Here is a 13,517-nt window from a genome sequence, read left to right as displayed (position 1 = left end):
ATATCTATACTCGTATTTTATCCGTGATGCTGGAGAGCTATTACGCTTCGGAATTACCACGATGTAAACGGAAACATACGCCTTAATTTCGTAGTCAGATTTCTTTGGCAGTAGCTGTTTTCAGTGGAGTGGTATTCATTTCATTTCATTTCTTTTTTATATTACTTGAGTAAATAGTTAGTCGTTCCCCTTTTAGTATAGTACGGCATTTGGACGCATCTGTGCGGTGCCAGTTTCTCTCTGAAACTTTCCTGTTAAAAACTTGAATCGACACACACATTGTGTGGCTTCGAAGCAAGTTTTATCCTTGTCATTTCCGAACGTTTTTTCGGTAGTAAACTAGTAACTGACACAACTGTCCAATTACATTTTATGATAACGTTTGTAAAGTAATGGCAAAGCATCACTTACCTGTAGGCCCTTCTGTCTATGGTATATCTACAGTAACAATCAACACGTGACGCTTGTTTCTGATATCATTTTTTAATATTTTTTGTTAATTTCACTTAATTTCAGTGAAATTAATTCAGTTGATATACGAGTATATCCCTTCACGTAGGGTAAGGCACGGTCCTCTACAGACTCCGTTGCTCCATTAGTCTCTCCTTGGCACCACCTGTGCTAGTAGTATTCGGAAATCCTAAGTGGCAACATCACTTTCTGGTTACTTCTTGTGTTTTGAGTCAGACCTGGAGGTGCGATAAGGTAACATTTTTCTCAGTTTCTTTATATCTTTACTAATTTCACACTTTAAATAATTCCGGTTGGAAATTTGCACTGTCAATGATTCTTTTAGTTTTTATCAGTCCCTTCTCCTTCTTTTTCCCATTGGTTCTTTTCGTACATAGGTGTTTCACATGATGTGATGTTTCTTCGATTACTATAATTTCATCTGAGTAAAAAAAAATCTTATATTTGGTTAGTTTTAGACACATAGTTCTTCGTTTCCACTTTCTGCGGATGGCGACACTTGTTTTTTATTAGTCTTTTAACCCAATTGCCAGCCGGAGTGGCCGAGCGGTTCTAGGCGCTACAGTCTGCGACCGCTGGTTCGAATCCTGCATCGGGCATGGATGTGTGTGATGTCCTTAGGTTGGTTAGGTTTAAGTAGTTCAAAGTTCTAGGGGACTGATGACTTCAGAAGTTAAGTGCCGTAGTGCTCAAAGCCATTTTTTTTTCTAACTCGTTTGATGCTGCCTGCTATGAATTCCTCTTCTTCTCTCTCTCTCTCTCTCTCTCTCTCTCTGTGTGTGTGTGTGTGTGTGTGTGTGTGTGTGTGTGAATTCCTAAGGGACCAAATTGCTGAGGTCATCAGTCCCTAATCTCTTGTGCCAACCTCTTCATCTCTAGCGCTTTCAAACTACGTCCTCAGTTATTTGTTGGCTTGGTTGTATTCCAATCCTGGCCTTTCCATTCAGTTTTTATCCTCTACAGGTCCCTCAAGTACCATGGAAGGTATTCTTTGGTGACACATAAATGTTAAAAATTCGAGATACTTTGTCTGACACCATTATTTAAAGTTATTTTTCTATCTTTTTTGTTTCTAAAATTGTCTTTTTGTCCATTCGCATGGACTTTTCTTCACTTTTGTCCACATTGATTGTGATCCGGGCCATCATTGTTGAGTCTTTGCGACAGTTTATTTGGTCCGTAGTAGTTTACGAACTTCTTACGCCATCATCATTTGACAGCTGATGAGATACTGAACCGCCACAGTTCCTGGTTGCATGATGTACGCAAGTACCGCGAGGCGTTCATTGGGCAAGCTTCCAGGCGTCTGCCCTTCTAAGGATCCGGGGATGTACCGGGCTGTGTACTCCATTGTCATCTGAGGACTGCCTCGGAGGCAAGGCGACACTTAATGTATTCTGCACGAAGCCAAGATTACGTGACGTGCTCGACAACGATGGTGTCCGCCCTGTGGGCCGGTGATTCTGTGGCTGCATGCCACAACATCGAGAGGTCAGAGACTGGAAGGTTGCGGTACTCGTATTTAGGTGTTGGCACTTCGGTCTGCCGTTTTTCTCAGTTATTTCAGTTTTGTGACGCTTAGTATTTTTAGCGCCGCAGCGATGCCGTTGGTGACTCACATATGCGCGCTGTTAACTGCGTGCATTAGCTACCCACAGGTGCCATAACGAAAGCATTCGTCCGCTCTTATTTGCCTTTACTTAATATACCTCAGTTAGTAATTAAAACTTCCGGGCTAAGAGGCCGTGGTCCAATAATAGAATTACTTCTCCCTGACGTTTCGTTGCCAGCTGCGGGCAACATCGTCTGAGGTGAGTCTACGACTGGCTGCTAGGCCGTGGAGGTCCTGTTTATATAGAGCGCGTAGAGGGCGCCACCACTCGTCACATGTTGTCAACAGTAAAACTATCTCTGGCTGGCGTCATTACTCTCCCCCTACTCAAGAGCTGGCTAGACATCTTGCCACCTTGTTACAACCGTTTATTGGAAAAACTGATCATCATATTAAAAACTCTATGCACTTCATCGAAAAATTGAAGGAGATTACCGTCAGCCCCAGTGATATTCTTGTCAGCTTTGATGTGGTGTCTCTGTTCACGATGGTTCCTGTCAACGAAGCTCTTGCTTGCATATCTGACATATTTCCTACTGATATAGTAGCTTTGTTTAGACATTGCATTTCCACGACTTATTTTCAGTATAATAATGAGTTCTATGAACAAATTAATGGAGTGGCAATGGGTAGCCCTCTAAGTCCAGCCGTTGCTAATATTTTTATGGAATTTTTTGAACAGCAAGCACTGCAGTCAGCTAGAAAAAGGCCTTTGAAGTGGTATCGGTATGTGGACGACACTTTTGTCATATGGAATCACGGTGAAGAAGAACTGAACCGTTTTTTGAAGCATTTGAATAGCATCAATTCAAAAATACAATTCAATATGGAGACAGAAAGTAACGGACAGATAAATTTTTTGGACGTCTCAGTAATTAAACGAGCAGATGGGACTCTGGGTCACAAAGTCTACAGAAAAGATACGCATACCGATCGTTATATTCATAAGGATTCAAACCATCATCCCAGGCAGAAGAGAGGTATTATTAAGACATTGGTGGACAGGGCTAATAAAATCTGTGAGCCAGCTTATTTGCAAGAGGAACTAAACCACTTGCGAACCGCTTTCCAGAAAAATGGGTACGCTGGCAAGGAGATAGATAGAGCACTCCATCCCAGAAGAAAAATGTCCGAAAACGTGCAACAACAACAACCATCGGTGGGGAAAGTTTTTCTTCCATTCATCCACAATATTACGGACCGTATCGGGAAAGTGCTGGCCAAGTTCAGAGTTGAAACAATCTTCAGACCCACAAAGAAGATTAGTGAATGCTTAAGATCGGCGAAAGATGCACGACACCCTCTAGCTACTCCTGGTGTCTATAAGATTCCGTGTAGTTGTGGGAAGGTTTACATTGGAACCACAAAAAGAAGTATCAATACTCGCCTAACTGAACATAAAAGGAATTGTCGACTGGGACACACGGACAAATCGGCTGTAGCGGAACATGTTTTTGAAACGGGTGACCATGAAATAAAATTTAGTGAGACGAGCGTGCTAGCTAAGACATCGCATTATTACACACGTATGTATAGAGAGGCTGTAGAGATTTTTAAACACCACAATAATTTTAACAGGAAAGAAGAAGGCTTGAAGCTAGATAAGATATGGCGATCGACTCTGTACCAAAGATGTGACAATCGATTACCTTCGATCGAGAGTAATGACGCCAGCCAGAGATAGTTTTACTGTTGACAACATGTGACGAGTGGTGGCGCCCTCTACGCGCTCTATATAAACAGGACCTCCACGGCCTAGCAGCCAGTCGTAGACTCACCTCAGATGATGTTGCCCGCAGCTGGCAACGAAACGTCAGGGAGAAGTATTTCTATTATTGGACCACGGCCTCTTAGCCCGGAAGTTTTAATTACTGAAGACGCCGGCCGTGAAAGCCTACACGCTATGATACCTCAGTTAACTGAAAATCCTGCCGACTGTGAAATACAGGCAGAGATTAGTTCTTTGTGTACAAAGGGCTTGAAAACCGTCGAAGTTCATTATTAGATTGGTGAAGTTTATGAAGAAAACGTTATGAACGATTGAATGGTAAAAATAATCAGAGTAAAGTTTTTAATGGCGGACTAATGTAGACGGTAAAGATCGAAAAGTGCGACATCCCCTATCACGGAAAACTTGATGCACCAAGGTAATACAAAAGTTCAAGAAAACAGACGCCGCATGATTATTTCCTTGTCTAATAGATCTGGTTTTGAGATGGTTTTTCCCCCTTCATGGCAATGTTCGTCCATCTATGACTCAACATACATATCATCGCATACTTTGGTGGAAACGATGTGGTAACCCTTTATATAGCTCTTACCTGACGCCCAGGATAACCAACTGCTGCTGCATTTTGAAAATGATTTCAAATTCAGGTGGTCGTTGGTCGTTACGATAAATGCCTTTATACTGGTAGAAATTATGTGGAAAATTATGTAGCTTTTATATATTAAGAAAATTGTTTCAAAATACACTTTTTTGTTTACTGTAAAGTGGCAGTGACTTGAAAAAGAAACTCGCCTCGCAATACCTTGATGTCCTCAAGATTCAGAGAACTTCACATCAAAGATGCTGAGTAGAAGTATATAAGGACAGATATTAACTTGCCGAGACGACGGAGTCGTTAGAGATGCAGCACAATCTCGGACTGGACAAGGAAACCGACTGTGTACTCTTCAAAGGAGACCACCGAAAATCTTAAATCTCTACGGCCACCGAGTGGGGTGGCGCAGTGGTTAGACACTGGACTCGCATTCGGGAGGACGACGGTTCAATCCCGCGTCCGGCCATCCTGATTTAGGTTATCCGTGATTTCCCTAAATCACTCCAGGCAAATGCCGGGATGGTTCCTCGGAAAGGGCACGGCCGACTTCCTTCCCAATCCTTCCCTAATCCGATGAGACCGATAACCACGCTGTCTGGTCTCTTTCCCCAAACCAACCATCTCTACGGCCGGGCGGGAATTTGAACTGCGGTACACTCGTATGTGAGTGCAGTGACGTGACACTGCGCAGCTTTGGAGAGACGAAAAGGGCCTCGGCAGATTCTATGCGTACTCGTCAGCACAGTGCCCTTACCGTTAAGAAATAGGCACAGAGCTTTGTACACCGTCGGGGTAAATCATTTCCGTTTAGGGGCAGGAGAGTTACCTTTTACCTTTTCGCATAGTGTAACACATAGAAGCCTGCCTTACGAGAGATGGAGATAAGTCACATACCCGGAATTACATCGTTAATCATTAGCGAGACCATTAGCTCAATTCAGATCTGAAGAACGGAGACGATACTGGATTTTCAAACGAATTTTAATTTAGGGAAAGTAGAGAGCCGGACGGTTAGCACCTTTACTCTGTGAATCCTGTGTCTTACAAGGAGGCCAGACAACAATCGGATATGTGTATTTTTGTATATTTATAGTACGTGAAGAGCAGGAACCAAATACCAGTCAGCCAAAGCCATTCGATTTAACACTCAAAAGTTTTCAAGAAAATCGACTTTGAAGTCTTCCGAGAGCCGGTCGATGTTGCAGAGCGGTTCTGGGGGCTTCAGTCTGGAACCGCGCGACCGCTACGGTCGCAGGTTCGAATCCTGTCTCGGGCATGGATTGTGTGATGTCCCTAGGTTAGTTAGGTTTAAGTAGTTCTAAGTTCTAGGGAACTGATGATCTCAGATTAAGTCCCATAGTGCTCAGAGCCATTTGAACCATTTGAGCCAGGAGCAGCGTCTGCCGTAAAATATCTAGGAGTAACTGTCTAAAGCGACCTTAAGTGGAATTACCACATGAAACAAATAGTGCAAAAAGCAGGTGCCAGATTGAGATTCTTAGGAAGAATCGTAAGGAAATGTAACTCATCCACGTAAGAAGTGGCTTACAAGGCTCTTTTTCGACATATTCTTGAACACTCTTCATCAATAGGGGATTCTATCGAGGTAGGACTGATAGAAGAGCTAGAGAAAATACAACGAACAGAGGCGCGTTTCGTCACGGCGTCGTTTGGCCGGCGCAACAGCTGTGCAGAGATGCTCAAGAAATTCCTGTACCTGGCGCTACAAGAGAGGTGTTCTGCATCACGGAGAGGTCTGCTATTGAAATTTCGAGAGAGTACTTTCTGGGCAGGGCTGGACAACATGTTACTTCCGTCAACATACATACGAAATTACCACAACGAAAAAAAAAAAACGAGAATTAGAGCTAATACAGAGGGACAACGACAGTCTTTCTTCCTACCCGCCATTGGCGATTGGAACACACCCTTCGCCAAATGTTGTTAGGTGGCTTGCGGAAGAATATTGATGTAGATGTATATGTAGTTTCTGATATACGTAAAGTTACTTACATTTTAATTCTTCTCGCGTATTCAGTCGAGTGGCATCGTTCACATGGTGCCAGACAATCCAGGAAAATCTAAAGCGGCACAAGAAATTCCTTACTTTGCTCTCGTAATGGTATCTGAAGCATTCTCAGTGATCGTCGGTTTCAGTTGTATTTTCTGTAGTTTATGTTGGAGGGACGGAATCGATGTGTTCTCGACGGGAAAATAAGCCGCTGTGTTTTTCGCTTTCCTTCGTAATTGCGCTCCAGCGTTGCTACAGTTAGAGGGCTTCTTATGGCCGCTCTCTCGCGGTGTCCCCATTGCCTACCCACTCGCGAGTCATTCTCTTGTACGTTTGCTGCGAAATTACCGTACTGCGCAACGGTTCTCTGCAATTGATCGGCTTGAGCGGTCAGTAAAGTCCGCTTCTAGCTTTGCAGAATCTATTACGTCCAGTCTCGGTGTAAGTACGAGAGCTTTGGTTTTTCTAATTTCAAAGTGCCGTCGACCGCGCGGTAGTTAGAGACGGAACATAAGCTCAGATTACGAAAGAACGGGGAAGAAAATCGTCCGCACCCTCTTCAAAAGCACCGTCCGGCTTTTGCCTAGAGCGACGTAGGGAAATGACAAACTAAATCTGCACGGCCGCACGCGAATGTGAACCGTCGTTCTCCCGAATGCGAATCCAGTGTACTAACTTCTGCGCCACGTCACTGAGGTTCTACCTTCTTAAAAACAAATTAGTCATATGGTATAAGTCAGGACTTTAATAAAAAGCGGGCCGCTGTGACCGAGCGGGTCTAGGCGCTTCAGTCTGGAACCGCGAGACCGCTACTGTCGCAGGTTCGAAGCCTGCCTCGGGCATGGGTGTGTGTGATGTTCTTAGGTTAGTTAGGTTTAAGTAGTTCTAAGTTCTAGGGGACTGATGACCTCAGATATTAAGTCCCATAGCGCTCAGAGCCATTTGAACCATTTTTGATTTTAAAAAAAATGAAAAATACTATGACAGCCGAAGAGTAGTTTGAGACTAGAACCAAATTCACTGAAATGAAATTGATGCGTCGTTGGGTGTGAAATCAACGGAAATGCAATGATGTGAAACGGCACCAGGTATGCTGATTTGTGGGTTTTAATGACTATGAACGTAATACTAGAAAATTAATGTCGGATCGTAACAGGGACCCGAATTCCCTGCTTTCAGTGAGCAGACGCTATAACTATTACACATCTGAGCACGCCTCCAGTCCTGATTAGTATTTTCGAAATAGCTGATGTTTCATATATGTTCATATGTGTGTGAAATCTTATGGGACTTAACTGCTAAGGTCATCAGTCCCTAAGCTTACACACTATTTAACCTAAATTATCCTAAGGGCAAACACACACACCCATGCCCGAGGGAGGACTCGAACGTCCGCCGGGACCAGCCACACAGTCCACAACTGAAGCGCCTTAGAGCTCTCGGCTAAACCCGCGCGGCGCTGATGTTTCCCCCTGTGATTTAGGAACACTGTTACCGCAGGCTCCCCCTTGTAGTTGTGGGGACTGGGGACATAATAGCACCACTGGGGGTACGGATTTAACATACCTTTTACAATACATCTAACTTTGTTTTACAGGTCTCAACTGCATATTTTATCTCCATTAATTTGACCTTCATCGATCCATTCACTTTATCTCAATGCATTTAATTCAAGTCTTATGCAGCATTTGTGTCAGGGTGTATCAGGATCCTGCAATGACTCCGTAAATTAATAAGTTACATGCTCCATAGATGATTTGAACTATTTTTTTTATCGGTATGACGTGGAACGAGTGAGTTTATAGCATACGTATACTTAATTAGTTTCAGTGGATGTCTATATGCTGGCCGTTTACAAGCTCGTAAATAACACTCCGGCCTAGATGTAACGTTAATGAACGTCTTATTTTACAGTTCTACTCATGCAACTGTACTCTCCTCTTTCACTATCAATATTTCTCCGTGTTAAAGACATTGATGTATGGTTACTTAAATTAATGTATAGTCAGAAGTAACAACAGGAAAACATATTTACTGCCGTTTCGTTTTCCAACACAGGGAGGGGTATCTCCAATATTATAGATGTACATGCAAAAACAACGCATACAGAAAACAGACACATCCGTGGATAGAGGGTCTCTCCAAATTTGGGTCAGTTTACAAGTGCACAATATGGGACCGATTGTGACGCCCAAATGTAAATATGTCGTGCAGTTCACTGACACGAACTGGTCGGGAATGCGTGATTGCCTGTATTGACTGACGCTTAAAGTCTGAGCAATGTGCGCGCTGTGAGTTACGCTGCTTCCAGGCACATACAAAGGGCGTTCAAAAACTTTTGCACAGTCGTCTCTTTTTTTTTTTAATTTTTTGCAGGAGGATAATGAATTTTTTTGTGAACATACATGGAACATGTAGCTATACATCATACTCAATGTAGCCTCCATCAGCTGTGACGCATCTGGCCCAACGTTCTTTCCATGATGTAAGAGCACTATGGTAAAATTTTGGGGATTGACTTTTACGCCATCGCTGGACACAGGAAATAAGGTCTTCCTCACTTTCAAATGTTTTACCGCGCAGATGGGCCTTCAGACGACCAAAGAGGTAAAAATCAGTCGGAGCCAAGTCCTGACTGTAAGGAGGATGAGGAACAATTTTCCAATTCATTTTCCTGATTTTCTTCTGCGTCATAAGGGCTGCATGGTGTTTGGCATTGTCATTGTGTAGTCTGATGAGCTGACCCTGAACCAGTGATACCACACTACCCAATAGGAAAACAGTCATCTCAGCAAGTTGTCGTGTCGTTACACATCTGTCATTTTGGATGATTTCATCAATCGTCTCCTTATTCACATCACTCACTGCCATCGATGGTCTACCGTATGGTGGATCGTCCAGTAGAGAGAAATCACCTTCTTTAAACCCCTGCAACCACCGCTGGATACTGCTGCGATCCAGTGTGTCCTCCCCATAAACAGGGAGCAACTTCCTGTGAATCGATGTGGCAATCATCGCCGGTCTTGAAGAGGAACTCCATCACCGACCGTTGTCGCAACCTGACATCTATTTCACGGTTCATTATGGCTCACCTGTAAAGAAAAGAAAATAGTTTTATATAACAACTTAATAGCTATATCTTCCAAGTATGTCCACAAAAAATTTCATTCTCCTCCTGCAAAAAATAAAAAAAAATTACAGAGGACTATGCAAAACTTTTTGAACGCCCTTTGTGCATGGTTTCTAACAGTACTTGTATTAAACCTTTAACATACAACCGTAGCTCTTAACTGATAACTTCTGGCAGCCTTTTAAGCCGGCCGAGGTGGACGAGCGGTTCTAGGCGCTACAGTCTGGAACCACGCGACCGCTACGGTCGCAGGTTCGGATCCTGCCTCGGGCATGGATGTGTGTGATGCCCTTTGGCTAGTTAGGTTTAAGTAGTTCTTTGGTTTAGGGGACTGATGACCACAGAAGTTAAGTCCAATAGTGCTCAGAGCCATTTTAACAATTTCGAACAGCCCTTTATATTCTAAATTTAGGAGGTAATTATATGAAGTACGGAAAAATCTAATTCTTGTTGCTGCTGGTAGTAATTAAATAGGCAGCCTGCAACTGGAAACTTCCATTGTGCGCTGTTTTAGCCGTATAGTAATATGCACCATCTGATCAAAAGTATCGAAATACTCTTATGTAATGAATTGTCCGCTAGATGTCGCGAGAGGGGGCTGTACATAAAAAAGGAGGCTGGAGTGTTCTGCTGTCAGTGCAGAAGCAGTAACAGCAGAATGGATCGCTCAGGAGAATTCAAGGACTTTGAACATGGACCAATCATTGGATGTTACCTGAGTAGCATCTCCATCGAGGCATTTCAACTTTTCTTAATCTGCCCTAGCCGACTGTTGCTGATGTGATTCTGAAGGATGAACCGCAGCTAAACTAAGAGCAGGTATACCTCATACACCGACGGACAGGGACCGCCGAGCATTGCGAAAAGTAGTTGTAAAAAATCGCAGGAAATCAGCGGTAGGAATCATTCTTGAGTTCCAAAGTGCTATCGGCAGTTTAGGTGGACTGTGCGTAGTATTCCAGAAAGAATGGGGAACAGTGTTCAAGCAGGTGAAAGCAAAGCGACGCTTGAGGTGGTGTAAAGAGTGACGCCACTGTACAGCGGAAGATATTTCGAGTCATGGATCACGCTGTACCCTGTGGCAAATTGATTGGAGAGTTTGGGTTTGACACATGCCCGGACAACGTTACCTGCCATCATGTGTGATGCCAACAGTGAAGTATAGTGGAACTAAACTCCGCCCGAAACAGACCATCAAGGCCCAACGGTACCGACCGGCCGCCGCGTCGTCGTCAAACCACAGGCGTCACTGGATGCGGATATGGAGGGGCATGTGGTCAGCACACCGCTCTCCCGGCCGTATGTCAGTTTACGAGGGAGCCGCTACTTGTAAATCAAGTAGCTCCTGAATTTACCTCACAAAGGCATGTCGCTTGGCGACAGCACTCGGCAGATCGGATGGTCACCCATCCAGGTGCTCTCCCAGCCCGACAGCGCTTAACTTCGGTGATATGCCGGGAACCGGTGTTACCACTGCGGCAAGGCCCTTGGCGAAGTATAGTGGAGGTGATGGTGCTGTGATATGGGTTTTTGTGATTGGGGTCTGGTCCCCTTACTGCTCTTATGAAAACGCTAAATGTGAAGTGATATGAACGCATTTTACAGCATTGTCTGCTGCATACAGTAGAGGGTCAGTTCGGAGATAATGATTGTACCAGTATGAGAATGCACCGTGTCGCAAAGCAGCATCTGTGAGGCAACAGTTTGTTTACAACAACATTCATAAAATGGATTTCCCTGTCCAGAGCACCGACGCACGGAACATTTTCGGGATGACTTGTCTTCTTCTCGATCCTAGCGTCCAACATCACTACCCTCTCTGGTTTTGGCTGTTACTCCCCCACAGACTCGGATACCGCATTGAAAATGAGAGTTCAAGCTGTCTTATAGGCGAAGGTTGATACACCCTGTATTAATGTCCACTAATGGGTGACCAGATATTATTGATGTGTATTTAAAAATATTTTTTAAAGAATTTTATTTGTTCGTCTACGTCATTTTTATTCCCGTCAATATTAATGACCCTTATAACATACAAACTTGTGACAGCGTTTTCTCAAATCCAAGTAAAACTTTTAGCTCTATCATCAGTCTCATCTACGCTTGCAAAATGGCAGCCGTTTATCATTTCCTACATTTTAGCGAACAGAAAAAGGCCACACGGACCATGTCTGGCGGATGTGGTAGATGCGACATCGTTACACTGTTGGTTTAAGTAGGTTATAAGTCTAGGATGGTGTAGTATCATGGCCCAAAAGTCATGAAGTGTTTCCTCACAAATCCGGGAGTTTTTTTTCGTAAATACTTTTTCGTTAACCGGCTTTGAATTTGTTCATTGTAGCCCATATTGATCGATCCACCTTGTCACCAGAACTTACGCTGCACTATGTCGTTATAATCGCAGAACACAGTGACCTTAACCTTCATATTTGACCGCCGTTTTAAAAATGTTTGGGATCTCTGCGATCAAGACTGCTGAGACAGTTGAGCCTTAGTTTCGACGTCACAGCCGTAAACCTGTATTTCATCACCTGCTACGACACGTATCAGTAACTGGAATTCGCCGCTGCTTTTGTTCGAAATTCAGGAGTTTTTGAACAAATTATTCTGTCACGCGATTCGTACCCGAAACATCCGAAAAAATGTCGTGGTATGAGCCAGTTGGTATGCCAACATTATCAGCGACTTCCCTAATAATTTATGATAGTCGTTTCTTTCAGTGTTTCCACGATTTCATCGGTTAATGCTGTGCTAGGGCGTCCAGGGTGTTCATCACCTTCGACATCTTACGCGTCCTTCCTCGAAACGCACATACAGTCTGTTAAATAAGATGGTGGTCGGGTTAATCCGTAGAAAAAATGTATTTCACAAAAAACTAAAACATATACATACATCATATATGAACGACAGGAAAAAGCAGTTAGAGTTAACAATACGTTCAGTCACCCGCAGCGTCGATAATTGCTTGAGATCTCCGAAGCATGCTTGAAATAAAGTTTTCCACGTATCCACGTGGAAGAGACCTCGAAATGCGTCGAATTTGCGTTTACAGCTATTTCAAAGCTAAGATATTTTTTTCCTTGCAACTTCTTTCTGATGTAAGACCATACATTTTCAGCGGGATTTGCGTCAGGCGACTGTGAGGGCCATTCCAGCACCTGCACACCTTTCTCCTTTTTCAGTCGTTGCTGCTGCGGTGCTTCGGATCAGTGTCCTCCTGCAGTATCAGTACTTCATTTTTGTCGATGAGCCAACGTTAGGCAGTCGACTTTAGATATCTTTGATAAACACGAAGCGTCAGCTACACTCGTGTCTCTTCCTGTGTATTTCAGTCAAAAGTTTAAACTAAACTAACGCTTTATGGATATTGCGTGAAGGAAAAAGGTTCTTTCTGTTGGGCTGGAAAAGAAATGAGGCGAAATCTCTTACAAGATGTGCGTAACGCAGACCACGCTCTTACTTGCCAGAGTGTAAAGTTGTACCATTCATAAAGCCTTTTTTCTCATAATATACTCATCAAAGCCGATATTTAACGTTTCTAACGGTTTGTTACACTATATACGTTCTTGTAGCGAATTTTAATACAGATTGTCTGAAATAAAATATCATATATGGCTAAGATAGTACAGACACTTTCGGACGTATTAACCAATAACTCGAAAATCGAGCGAATAACACTAATACTAAGCGTAAAACTAAAAATTCCCTTTACTTTTTTAACAAACCTTGTGTGATTTAAAGCGTGTTATGGTGTACACAACAATAACGAGTCGGATTCAAGATTTCCAGAATGAATTTTCACTCTGGAACGCAGTGTGCGCTAGTTTGAAACTTCTTGGCAGAATAAAACTGTTTGCCGGACTGGGAATCGAACCAGGAACCTTTGCGTTTCGCGGCATGTGCTCTTCTCCTCTCCTCTGTTCTATTATTGTATACATTGTTAAAATAAGATATATTTCGTGTAAATTA

General features: G+C 43.3%; 1 protein-coding gene across 2 annotated transcripts in view; it reads left to right on the top strand.

Annotated features, from left to right (window-relative positions):
- The window catches only part of LOC126109619 (all trans-polyprenyl-diphosphate synthase PDSS1), a 793,792-nt gene that overhangs the window by 600,204 nt on the left and 180,071 nt on the right, over window positions 1-13,517 (top strand). The window lies entirely within an intron of this gene.

The sequence above is a fragment of the Schistocerca cancellata genome, chromosome 12 (genome assembly GCF_023864275.1).
Source record: "Schistocerca cancellata isolate TAMUIC-IGC-003103 chromosome 12, iqSchCanc2.1, whole genome shotgun sequence".
In the NCBI taxonomy this organism is placed as follows: Eukaryota; Metazoa; Arthropoda; class Insecta; order Orthoptera; family Acrididae; genus Schistocerca; species Schistocerca cancellata.
This window is presented reverse-complemented; position numbering and strand designations above follow the sequence as displayed.